Genomic DNA, 11,329 nt, shown 5'->3' on the forward strand with positions numbered 1-11,329 from the left:
ATCCCAGGAATCGATCCAGTGAAACTTTATAAAGAAGTCATCTTTTGTTTCTTAACTTGTCCCATTACCATCTCTTTTTGCCTTGCATTATCATCCCTTGCGTCTCTTAATCGCTTCTGCCTTCCATCCTATCACAGACCTTCCCTTTCGTACTTTCCTCCCCTCCCCCCCTCTCTGCCCCTACACTTGCTTAAAATCCTGTTACATCTCCAACTGTTTCCAGTTCTGATGAAGGGTCGTCGACCTGAAATATTAACTCTGTTTCTCTCCCTACTGATGCTGCCTGAACTGCTGAGTATTTCCAGCATTTTCTGTTTTATTTTATATTAGTGAAACCTTTGTTGCACCGCCTCCAAGGCAAGTATATCCCTTCTTAGATAAGGAGACCAAAACTGTGCACAATACTCCAGGTGTGGTCTCACCAAGGCCCTGTACAATTGTAGCAAGACATCCTTACTCTTATACTCCAACCCCCTTGCAATAAAGGCCAACATGCCATTTGCCTTCCTTATTGCTTGCTGTACCTGCATGCTAGCTTTCTGAGTTTCTTGCATGATGACACCCAAATCTCTCTGAACACCAACATTTAAAAGTTTCTCACCATTTAAAAAATATTCTGTTTTTCTATTCTTCCTACCAAAGTGAATAACCTCACATTTCCCCACATTATACTTCATCTGCCATTTACTGCCCACTCACTTAGTCTATCTATATCCCTTTGCAAACTCTTTGTGTTCTCCTCACAGCTTACTGTCCCACCTAGCTTTGTATTGTCAGCAAACTTTGATACATTACACGCAGTTCCTTCATCTAGGTCATTAATATAGATTGTAAATAGCTGAGGCCCGAGCACTGATCCAAAGCAACATGTCAATTACTGGAATAATAACAGACAATGCTGGAAACACTCAGCATCTATGGAGGGAGAACCGGTTAACGTTTCAGGCTGATCACCTTTTATCAGAACCCACATACATATTGAATGTATATTAATAGCAACTTCATTGAAATGCTGGACACCCCTGTAGGCCTTTAAAAATTTGTACCTCCAACTGCACCTTCAAAAAGTTGTGATCGCAAAAGCACAAATACTTTTAGCTAACGTAGAAACATATAAATAAATAAAACATTATTTCATTTGGTTTTAGTTATAAAGTAACTCTCCGCAGAGACTGTCAAAAATTGCCAATGTCGACTATATTTCAAGTCATCACAGCAGGGTATTGGGAAAAGTGTTCAATAAGCAATAATCGCACCACAGTTAAACCTCTTTGGCTACGATACTGCCACTGCGCAAAGCTAACAAGCCAATTCCTGATGAGCAGAGGTCTATCTGATTCATAGGCCGCGATTTCACCATGAACTTTAGTTTTAGCTAAAAGTCTCTTATGCGGAAACTTAACGAATGCTTTTGTACTCTATGCCTCTATTAATAAAGCCAGGGATCCCATATGTTTTTTTAACAGCCTTCTCAACATGTCCTACCACCTTCGAAGATTTGTATACATGCACCCCCTTTAAAATTGTATCATTTAATTTATATTGCCTCTCCTCATTCTTCCTACCAAAATGTATCACTTCACATTTCTCTGTGTTAAATTTTTCTGCCATGTGTCTGGCCATTTCACCAGTCTATGTCCTCCTGAAGTCTGTTACTATCCTCCTCCTATGTAAAGTATCCCTTTTGCTACAGATTGCAAAGATTGACGGTGCAAAAGATCCATCACATCCAGACACAGTCTTTAAATCTATTGTTTCTGTGTCTATATACCAAAGCAACATGTCAGTTACAGGAAAAATAAGACAATGCTGGAAATTGGTCAGGCAGCATCTGTGGAGGGAGCATTTCAGGCTGATCACCGTGGCTCAGTGGGTAGCACTCTCACCTCTGAGTCAGAAGGTTGTGGGTTCAAGTCTCACTCCAGGGACTTGAGCACATAAATCTAGGCTGACACCCCAGTGCAGTGCTGAGGGAGTGCTGCACTGCCAGAGGTGCCGTCTTTCGGATGAGACATTAAACCGAGGCCCCGTCTGCTCTCTCAGGTGGACCATTGGAGCATTCACATCCCGACGATGTGTTCGGCGAGTCGGGCGGAGGAGCGCAGCGCAACGAGCAGCAGCAGCAGACTCACGACACGCTGCAGCACGTCGGCCGGCAGCTCCATTTCGGGTAACTCGCAGTCCGGCTGGGAGGAGGGGAGCCGGGCATGGCAGTCAGAGCGGGAGAAGCAGGCCACCACATGTGGAGCCGGCAACAGCGAGGAGGAGGCCGCGGTGAAGAGGAGGACGGAGCGGCTGAGGGATATCGTGCTCCCACTGCCACGGGAAGCCATTGTATTGACTCTGAACGTGGCGCTGTATGTATAGCTGACGCGTCCCTACGGGAAACAAGCATTCCATTGTACTTGTTACATATGGCAAATAAATCTAATCTGAATCTGAATCTGAATCTGAAAAGATCCCATGGCACTATTTCAAAGAAGAGCAGGGGACTTATCCCCGGTGTCCTGGCCAAAATTTATCCCTCAACCAACATAACAAAAACAGATGATCTGGTCATTGGCACATTGCTGTTTGTGGGAGGTGACTCCACTTCAAAATCTTGTAAATTGCTTTGAGACATCCGGTGGTTATGAAAGACGCTATATAAATGCAAGTCTTTCTTTTTAACAGATTGTATATAGCAACTTCATTGTAAATACTGGACATCCCTGCAGGCCTTCATACATTTGTACGTCTAACTGCATCTTCAAAAATTAATTATGGCAAAAGATAATTAATGCAGAATTATTTAATTAAAAAAATATATATTTAACTCTTTTTTAGTTATAACTAAGTCTCCGCAGAGACTATCAAAAATTGCCATTACTGACTTTATTTCAAGTCGTCATAGCAGAGTATTGGGAAAAGTTTTCAATAAGCAATAATCACACCTAGATTAAACCTCATAGGTTACAATACCACTACTGCGCAAAGCTGAAGAAATCGACCCCGACGAGCGGAGGTCTATCAGACTCATACTGTTTACAGTTGTAGTGGGTCAAGGTAAACTCATTTAAAACTTTTTTTCTTATGAGCTAGGATTGTTTTTCTACCAAGAACCATATTGTTAAACAAATTCAAAAAAACGGTATTTTGTCAGCAAAACATTGAAATGGCAGTAAAGGATAATATAATGGAAATCTATTAATCACTGTGCGATGTTCTGGCTGCTTTGATATAAAAACAACAGAATTGATAGCAAGTACCTGTTATTGGGCAGGGTGTTTGATGCTCTGAACATCAGCTTAAAAATGTATTAACCTTTATTTGTATGCTAGTTTTACCTTTTGCATTGTATGTCTGCTGCTTCAACCCTCTGATATCCCTGTGCTGTAACTACATAAACTAAAGAAAACACAGTAAGATTTCTATTTTTTTCTTATAAAGGCAGTCGCCGCAGAGACTATCAAAAATTGCCATTACCAGCTATATTTCAAGTCATCATAGTGGGGTATTGGGAAAAGTTTTCTATAAGCAATAATCACACCTCATTTAAACTTCATTGGCTACGCTAGTGCCATTGCCACTGACGAGCAGAGGTCTATCAGTTGCATACTGTTCACAGTTGTGGTGGATTTCGGTAACCCATCTTAAACATTTTTAATTATCAGCTGGATTGTTTTTCTACTAGGAACCACATTGTTTTCTTAAAACAATTGGACAAAAAAACATTTCATCAGCAAAACATTGAAATGGATATAAAATATAATGACATGGGAATATGTTAATTAATGTGCGATATTCTGGCACACTAATGATATGAAAGTACAGTACTTGGTATTGGACAGGATGCTCTTTGGCGCTCTGAACATAAAACATCAGTTTATAGTAACATTATCCTTTATCAGTCCCACTGCAATCACTGGTCCTGCACACTCTTGACTGCCCTTTATGTGTAAGGTATCCTTTTCGCTACTGAATGCAAAACACCCTTCATTTGCACCGTGGAAACGCGATGCTGAAACAGATGCGGCTTGGAAACAACTGCAAGAATATTTAAGCTAATATACAATTACATAAATGAAAGAAAACACGATAACAATTCTAATTTTGGTTACAAAATCAGTTTATCAGACTATCAACTACCGCTTTCCTCCTTTAAGATGCTCTCAAAATTGCCACTGCCGACTATATTTCGAGTCGTAATAGCGGGGTATTGGAAAAAGTGTTCAATAAGCAATAATCACGCCTAGGTTAAACCTCATAGGTTACAATACCACTACTGCGCAAAGCTGAAGAAATCGGCCCCGACGAGCGGAGGTCTATCAGACTCATAGGCCTAGAAATTGGGTATCGCCCCGCTTGAGGCGTTAGAACTGGCACTGCGCAAAGTTTATAGCCAGATTAAACTTATCGCCGCCTGGCGCGATGTTGGGTTGCATCGCCCCCAAAGGGGATTGAGGCGCAAATTCAGACGTTGCACGGGCCTCCTAAGGCGCAAAACTTCTGGCGCTACCCAATATCGGCGCGGACGGGCGCAGCGCAGGTGATCTCAATTACTGATAACCACGAGACTTCCAGGCGCCGGCAGGCTCTTAAAGGGGGGGGTCAGTCAGCCTCAGCTTCCACACTCAACGCCCTGTAGGCCTCAGAATCGGCGCTCTTCCTTCTCTGGCGCAAAAAACTTGGTCAGGATGGAAAAGGTGAGACAGAGAGCAGAGCGCTTCAGCACTGAGGCTCTGGAGGAGTTGGTGTCCGCAGTGGAGCACCGTCGAGAAGTTCTGTATCCTGACAATGGCAGGAGGCCGAATCAAAAGGATTACCGCCGAGCTTGGAGGGATGTTTCTCAAAGGGTCAACTCCAGCAGCATGGCGACCAGGGGCCCTGTTCAGTGCAGGAAGAAATTCAACGACCTCACTCGGGTCGTTAGGGTGAGTGTTGTTTATGCAAACTTCTGATCCCCTCCATCTGCACCTGACTTCGCGCACCCTGTTGCCATGATACCCCAATGGCCATCTGTCAGCAAGCACCCATGGCCCTTTCTGGGCATACACATGGACATTTGACTCAAGGCATCATGTAAGGGCTCTTGCACCATGAGGGGCATGAGATGATCTCTCAAGGCATCATGTAAGGGCTCTTGCACCATGGGGGGCATGAGATGATCTCTCAAGGCATCATGTAAGGGCTCTTGCACCATGGGGGGCATGAGATGATCTCTCAAGGCATCATGTAAGGGCTCTTGCACCATGGGGGGCATGAGATGATCACTCAGGGCATCATGTAACAGAACTTCCCCTTCTTTCCCCTGCAGTCCAAGCTGGCGACGATCCGCAAGAACCAGCGTCAAACCGGTGGCGGACCTCCACAAGTGGTCACTCTCACGGATCTCGAGGAGAGAGTGCACCAGATTCTTGGAGGACGTGTGAGTGGTCCTGTTACCACTGCAGCTGCCGACCGCATTCTCGACAGCAAGGGTAAGTCTCTCACCTTTTTCAGCTGTCTCCTTCCACTTGGTCCCCCCGCCAGCATGCTTTCTCAGTGTGCAGCCATTACAGAGCCTTGCCGCAATCTGGCATGCCTTGCTGCCAACCTGACCTTTTGCTAAAGCCACTCTTCCACCTCCCTGCTTTCAGATGCTGCATCACCAACTCGGGATCTGCGCCCTGAAGCTGCCAGTGCCAGTGCCTCTGGAGGCGAGGATCAGAAGGAAGCCGGAGCATCCGTTCCAACTTCAGGGGAGCGTACACATCCGCAGACTGGGGATAGTAGTTCCCTGGAGGGGAGGGCGGGGGGCTCTGCTGATGAGCCAGTTGCCGGAACAAGCGGCATGCAGCAACGCGAGGGGGGTAGGCAAGTTCGGCCACCGGCTCCCCGGAGGGCAAAGCAGGGAGTGATGACTGCTGCACAGAGTGCAGAGGAGGTGCGTAGCCTGGCTGAAATGAGCACCCAGGCCCGGCTCAGGCACACTGAGCTGATGGCTGCAGTGGGGAGGATGCCTCAGTCAATAGAAACGCTGGCAAAGAGTGTGTTGGACTTTGGAGCAGCAACGGAGAGGGCTGTCCAGGGCTTCGGGGCAGCAATGGAGAGGACTGTCCAGGGCTTCGAGGCTGCTATGGAAAGGACTGTTCAGAGCTTCGGACAATCCCTGGAAAGGTCTGTCCAGGGCTTGTCCGAGGCAGTGGAACGGACTGCTCCGGCCTTGTCCGAAGCAATGGAAAGAACTGTCCAGGGCTTCTCTGAAGCACTGGCACCTGCCACACAGGTCCTCACTGCTGCCACGCAGTCACTTGCTGTCCTCGTCCACACCCAGATTGAGGCAACGCGAACTCTCACTGCAGCCACCCTATCTGCATCAGCTAGGATCACCCCGGGCCCTTCCAGTACCATACAAGGCCAGGAATCAGTGGAGCAGGCGATTGTGGCGGTTGAGCCGAACCGGTCCCCTCAGAGAGCCAGTGTGTCGTCCGACCATGGTGCAGGTGGCCTCTCTCGGCAGGTGACCATTGCTCATGCCACCGCTGGGACGTCTGCAATGCAGCTGCCACCACCTGCATGGCACACTGCTTCCAGCCATGCTCAGATCAAGCAGCCTGCGTCCGCACCCTCCAAGACCAGAGGTCGGCCAGGCCGTCCCTCAGGGGCTTCTGCGCTTCCACACAGTCAGCAGGCGTCCCCCAGCCTTGCCCCGCCACTGGGATTCAATTACGTAGGAGCAGCAGGGAGGGAAAGGGCCGACCGCGAAAGAGAAGTCGTTCTCCATCAAGGGGCCAGCAGTAGAGGGAGGTGCAGAGACGTTTCTTTGGCCAAATTCAAGGACTCCCTCACCTGTTGTGATTGTTGGAAATGGTTTGTTTAGTTTTGCGGCTTTGCCGAAGAGTTAACTGTTGTTTTGTTAGTTATTGTTTCTGTTGCCATGACGTTGTTATGCTGGAAGGAAGGACTTTTGTGACAATAAAGAAAAGTTTTAATTTGCAATGTTACACGTTACTATTTACAGTCATGCTGGCCTTCAGAGCCTTTCAAAGATCCGAAGTGCGCAGGATGAATGACACCCATCATTCCGCCAGAAGGGCCTGGAACCGAGTCCTGATGAGCCTCTGACGGATGGCCCTTCCACTTTCAGGAGCCCTCCCATCTTCCTCCTCCTCCTCCTCCTCGTCCGCATGCTCCTCCTCCTCCTCGTCCGCATGCTCCTCCTCCTCCTCCTCGTCCGCATGCTCTTCCTCCTCCTCCTCATCCGCATGCTCGTCCTCCTCCTCCTCCTCCTCGTCCGCCTGCTCTGCTGGACTTTGAGGGACAGCTGGCATTGGCTGGGTGCGTCGAATCGCCAAGTTGTGGAGCATGCAGCAGACGACGACGATGTGACCCACTTGTACTGAAGGGCTCCCCCCGAATGGTCCAGACAGCGGAAACGCTGTTTGAGCACACCAATAGTGTGCGCTACAATGTTCCTGATCGCCTGATGGCTGCTGTTGTACAGCTCTTCTGCTGGGGTGGCGGCCAAACGGAGTGGTGTCATGAGCCATGGGCAGAGAGGACAGCCCATGTCCCCAAGAAGCCAGCCTCGTGGGCGAGCCGGCCCCTCAAAAAGGTCACAAACTGAGGTCTGCCGCAAGATGAAGGCATCGTGGCTGTTCCCTGGGAATTGGGCGTTGACTGCCATGATCATTTGGCGGTGGTCACAGACCAGCTGCACATTGATGGAGTGGAACCCCTTGCGGTTGCGGAAGTCCTCAGGATTCAGTAATGGCGCCCGCAAAGCCACGTGTGTGCAATCAATCGGCCCCTGCACCATGGGGAAGTCCGCAATAGCAGCGAAGCCCTGCGCGCGCTCCGCCTGCTTCTCCAGGCTCAGAGGGAAGGTGATGAATTGACACCTTCGTCTATAAAGGGCAGCTGTAACTTGCCGGATGCAACAATGGACTGCAAACTGAGAGATATTCGCAATGTCCCCAGTGGCTGACTGAAAGGATCCGGTGGCATAGAAATTGAGGGCAACAGTCACTTTAACGGACACCGACAGAGAGGTCCTGCACCGCAGACGCGGCTGCAGATCCTGAGCAAGCAGGTGGAACAGCTCAGTTACAACCTCCTTCCCGAATCTGAGCCTTCGCACACACTGCTCCTCTGACATTGCAAGGTATGACACCTGCTGCCTGAATACCCTCGCAGCGTACCCTCGGATTGGCCGACCTCCATTGCCCCTCCTCCTTCTGGCCAATCCCGGCCCTCTCTCCCGCCATCTCTCTGCCCCTTCACAGTGTCCGGCCATGAGGACATTGCCCTCCAAAGCAGCTCCCATTCCGATGCCAGTCGGTCAAAACGCTGTTAGGTGTAGCGCTCCAACTGCTCCGGACAGGTTTGAAGGTCCCAAGTATTCTAAGGCTAAATTCCAAAAAATCTGCTCCACAGTAGCTCACCAACTCTCTCCAGCAACAATCACAATGAACAGGCCAAGTGGCTGCAGCTTTTATACTAGAGCTGTCCCCTTTAAATAGCGCCCCCCGACTACGAGAAGGGCCTGGTAACGTTCCATTGAACTGTCACTAACAGCGCTAGGTGCAAAGGTTCCGGGCGCCACCGAATATCCGGTCCGGGGCGCCAAAAAGGCGTTGCACACTGAAATGACGTCATGATCTGCCTGCGCCCGCGGGCGCGCGCAAAGAGTTAGCGCCGGCGCTAAAAGGATACTCAATATGGGAGGTGGCGCTATATTCACTGCGCCTGCCCGAAAATTGGGTAACGCCCCAAATCTCGGGCTCTTTAGGCGCTAATCGCTGGCGCTACCAACCGAATTTCTAGGCCATACTGTTTACAGTTGTAGTGGGTCAAGGTAAACTCATTTAAAACTTTTTTTCTTATGAGCTAGGATTGTTTTTCGACCAAGAACCATATTGTTAAACAAATTCAAAAAAACAGTATTTTGTCAGCAAAACATTGAAATGGCAGTAAAGGATAATATAATGGAAATATATTAATCACTGTGCGATGGTCTGGCTGCTTTGATGTAAAAACAGCAGAATTGATAGCAAGTACCTGTTATTGGGCAGGGTGTTTGATGCTCTGAACATCAGCTTAAAAATGTATTAACCTTTATTTGTATGTTAGTTTTACTTTTTGCATTGTACGTCTGCTGCTTTAACCCTACAATCCTCTGATATCCCTGTGCCGTAACTACATAAACTAAAGAAAACACAGTAAATTTCTATTTTTTTGCTTATAAAATCAGTCTCCGCAGAGACTATCAAAAATTGCCATTACCAACTATATTTCAAGTCGTAATAGCAGGGTATTGGGAAAAGTTTTCAAAAAGCAATAATCACGCCTCGGTTAAACCTCATTGGCTACAATACTGCCACTGCGCAAAGCTAAAGTAGTCAACCCTGACGAGCAGAGGTCTATCAGTCGCATACTGTTCACAGTTGTGGTGGATTTCGGTAACCCAGCTTAAACATTTTTAATTATCAGCTGGATTGTTTTTCTACTAGGAACCACATTGGACAAAAAAACATTTCATCAGCAAAACATTGAAATGGATATAAAATATAATGACATGGGAATATGTTAATTAATGTGCAATATTCTGGCACACTAATGATATGAAAGTACAGTACTTGGTATTGGACAGGATGCTCTTTGGCGCTCTGAACATCAGTTTATAGTAACATTATCCTTTATGAGTCCCACTGCAATCACCCGTCCTGCACACTCTTGACTGCACTTTATGTGTAAGGTATCCTTTTCGCTACTGAATGCAAAACACCCTTCATTTGCACCGTGGAAACTGATGTGCCTCAATGAATCCGAGACTCAACGTTAACGGAGCAAAGCAAGGCTTTTATTAACTCAGAAAGTAATACACAGTGGAGAAGTGTCTCTCATCCAGAGATCTACTGTACTGCCTGTGAGACACGCTGGGGCCTGCTTAAGTAGGGGCCAGGTATGGGCGGAGCCCTACACACAATACAATACAGGTAAGGAAATGAAACTGAAACTAAACTCCCCTGCTTGTCACAGTCACAGGCACAATCAAACACAGAGAATACAGAGTGCCTGATGAATGGCATATTTCATCACATTCACCCCTTCTACAGATTTAGTCTGTTCAGGGGTTTGATAGTCCTCTGTGACCGACGTAGCTGTTGTGGTGCCGCGGGTGTCGGCTGGGTGTCCCCGGTGGCCTCCTGGGTCATTGCCGGTGGCGCCGCCAGGGTTGTTGAGGGGGTAGTTGGTGGGGGCACCATTGGTCGATGTTCTTCCGGGGGTGATGAAAGGATAGTGGGTGGGTAAGAGTTGCTGTGATCGTTGTTGCTGTTGTTGTCGTGGTTGTTGTCGTTACCGGCTGGGGCGACGTCTTTTATGGACACGGTGTCCTCCCTTCCGTCGGCGTGCCGGACATACGCGTATTGGGGGTTGGCATGGAGTAGGTGCACTGACTCCACGAGAGGGTCCGTCTTGTGGCCCCTCACATGCCTTCGTACAAATACCGGACCTGGGGTGGAGAGCCATGATGGCATGGATACGCCTGAGGTGGATTTTCGGGGAAAGGCAAACATTCGTTCATGAGGCGTGGCATTAGTGGCAGTACACAATAGCGACCATATCGAATGGAGCACATCTGGGAGGACTTCCTGCCAGCAGGAGATAGGGAGGCCCTTGGTCCTTAGAGCTAGAGTGACTGCTTTCCATACTGTCCCGTTCTCTCGCTCCACCTGGCCGTTACCCTGGGGGTTGTAGCTGATGGTACGGCTCGTGGCGATCCCCCTGGACAGCATGTACTGGCGTAGCTCTTCACTCATGAAGGACGCCCCCCTATCCGTATGGATGTAGCTCGGCATACCGAACAGGCAGAACAGGCTGTTGAGGCATTTAATGACCGTGGCGCTGGTCATGTCTGGGCAGGGGAAGGCGAATGAGAAACGGGAGTATTCGTCCACAATGTTCAGGAAGTAAACATTGCGGTCGACTGACGGGAGGGGGCCCTTGAAATCTAAGCTGAGCCGCTCAAAGGGCCGTGTAGCTTTGATTAAGTGGGCTCTATCTGGGCGGTAGAACCGAGGCTTGCACTCAGCGCAAGTGCGGCAGTTCCTGGTCAGAGACCGAACTTCCTCAATCGAGTAGGGTAAGTTGCGGGACTTTATGAAGTGGAACAGCCCTGTGACCCCTGGGTGGCAGAGGTCGTTGTGGAGGGTCTGTAGCCGATCCCCGGTGGCGCTGGCACACATCCCTCGTGAGAGGGCATCGGGGGATTCGTTAAGGGCCCCTGGCCGGTAAATGATGTCATACTCGAAGGTGGAGAGCTCGATCCGCCACCTGAGAATCTTATCATTTTTAATCTTCCCCT

The 11,329-nt window shown here is 48.6% G+C and overlaps 5 non-coding genes across 5 annotated transcripts; all 5 read right to left on the minus strand.

Moving 5' to 3' along the window:
- Positions 1 to 1,160: 1,160 nt before the first annotated feature.
- On the minus strand, positions 1,161 to 1,301 carry LOC147111017 (U4 spliceosomal RNA). Its single transcript, XR_015080134.1, has one exon. It is a non-coding gene; the product is annotated as a U4 spliceosomal RNA (small nuclear RNA).
- A 1,536-nt stretch (positions 1,302 to 2,837) lies between these two features.
- On the minus strand, positions 2,838 to 2,978 carry LOC147111018 (U4 spliceosomal RNA). The gene has a single exon (XR_015080135.1). It is a non-coding gene; the product is annotated as a U4 spliceosomal RNA (small nuclear RNA).
- Positions 2,979 to 3,433: 455 nt separating this feature from the next.
- LOC147111019 (U4 spliceosomal RNA) lies at positions 3,434 to 3,573 on the minus strand. Its single transcript, XR_015080141.1, has one exon. It is a non-coding gene; the product is annotated as a U4 spliceosomal RNA (small nuclear RNA).
- A 562-nt stretch (positions 3,574 to 4,135) lies between these two features.
- LOC147111020 (U4 spliceosomal RNA) lies at positions 4,136 to 4,276 on the minus strand. The gene has a single exon (XR_015080137.1). It is a non-coding gene; the product is annotated as a U4 spliceosomal RNA (small nuclear RNA).
- A 4,938-nt stretch (positions 4,277 to 9,214) lies between these two features.
- On the minus strand, positions 9,215 to 9,355 carry LOC147111021 (U4 spliceosomal RNA). Its single transcript, XR_015080129.1, has one exon. It is a non-coding gene; the product is annotated as a U4 spliceosomal RNA (small nuclear RNA).
- Between the last annotated feature and the right edge of the window lie 1,974 nt (positions 9,356 to 11,329).

The sequence above is a fragment of the Somniosus microcephalus genome, chromosome 11 (genome assembly GCF_052327205.1).
Source record: "Somniosus microcephalus isolate GS21.2 chromosome 11, FLI_Smic_1.0, whole genome shotgun sequence".
NCBI lineage: Eukaryota > Metazoa > Chordata > Chondrichthyes > Squaliformes > Somniosidae > Somniosus > Somniosus microcephalus.